General features: G+C 43.5%; 1 protein-coding gene across 1 annotated transcript in view; it reads left to right on the top strand.

Moving 5' to 3' along the window:
* KIAA1671 (KIAA1671 ortholog) overlaps positions 1-1537 on the top strand; it is a gene marked incomplete at its 5' end in the record, with an annotated part of 26619 nt that overhangs the window by 1054 nt on the left and 24028 nt on the right. The window lies entirely within an intron of this gene.

Raw genomic sequence — 1537 nt, forward strand, 5'->3', positions numbered from 1 at the left:
GGAAGTAGATTGCCCAACCTTCCTTCTGAGGAGTGGCTGGTGGGTTTGAACCACCAGCCTTCTGGTTAGCAGACGAGTGCCTTAGACAGTATGCCACCAGAGCTCTTACCAAGCATGCTATCCTTCTCCGGGGACTGTCCCTCCTGACAACGTCACTAAAGTCTGGCCATTCTCGTGTCTGAGGAGGACGCTGGCTGTACTTCTTCCACGACAGATTTGTTCATTCTTCTGGCGGTCCACGGTATTCGGTATTCTTCGCCAAGACCACAATTCAGATACATCAGTTCTTCCAGGGTCTTCCTTATTCGTTGTCCAGTTCTCACATGCATATGAGGCTATTGTAAATAGCTTGGGTCAGATTCACCTTAGTCTTCAATGTGATCTCTTTGCTCTTAAACACTTTAAAGAGGTCTTTTGCAGCAGATTTGTCTAATGCAATACCTTGTTTGATTTCTTGACTGCTGCTTCCATGGATGTTGATTGTGGATCCAAGTAAAATGAAATCCTTGACAACTTCAGTCTTTTCTCCATTTATCATGATGTTGCTTATTGGTGCAGTTGTGAGGATTTTTGTTTTCCTTATGTCGAGGTGTAATCCATACTGAAGGCTGTAATGTTTGATCTTCAGCAAGCAAGGGTGTGTTGTCTGTGTATTGGAGGTTGTTGAGGAGTCTTCCTCCAGTCCTGATGCTGCTTTCTTCTTCAGATAGTCTGTTGTTGTTGTTGTTGTTGTTGTTATGTACCGTCGAGTTGGACCTGACTCATAGCAACCCCTCCTTGGGTTTCTGAGATAACATCACTATTGAAGTAGATCACCCCAACTTCCTTCTGAGGAGTGGCTGGTGGGTTTGAACCGCCAGCCTTCTGGTCAGCAGTCAAGTGCGTTAGGCACTATGCTACCAGAGCTCCCTTTCAGATGGTCTAGTGTCTTGGATTATTTGCACAGCATGCATACTGAATAAGTATGGTGAAAGGATACAACCCTGATACACACCCTTCCTGATTTTAAATCATGCAGTATCCCCTCGTTCTGTTTGAATGACTGCCTCTTAGTCTATGTACACAGGTTCCTCATCACAAGTAAGTGTTCTGGAATTCCCATTCTTCACAGTGTTATCTGAATTTGTTATGATCCACACAGTCAAATATCTTTGCTTAGAAAATAAAACACAGGTACCATCGTTCTGGTATCCTCTGCTTTCAGCCAAAATCCATCTGACATCAGCAGTGATATCTCTCTTTTCTGCGTCCTTTTCTGAATCTGGCTTGAATTTATGGAAATTCCCTGTCCATGTATTACTGCAACCATTTTTAATTATCTTCAGCAAAATTTTACTTGTGTGTGATATTATGGGGAACTCTGGTGGCATAGTGCCTAAGGCATTTGACTGCTAACCAGAAGGCTGGCAGTTCAGACTCCTCAGAAGGAAGATTGGGCAATCTACTTCCATAGAGATATAGCCTCAGAAACCCAAGGAGGGGTTGCTCTGAGTTGGAACCGACTTGACAGCAGTGAGTATGTTGTTGTTTTTTTTTT

This window comes from Orycteropus afer, unplaced genomic scaffold (assembly GCF_000298275.1).
Source record: "Orycteropus afer afer isolate SDZICR_OR568_19922 unplaced genomic scaffold, OryAfe1.0 scaffold00197, whole genome shotgun sequence".
Lineage (NCBI taxonomy): Eukaryota > Metazoa > Chordata > Mammalia > Tubulidentata > Orycteropodidae > Orycteropus > Orycteropus afer.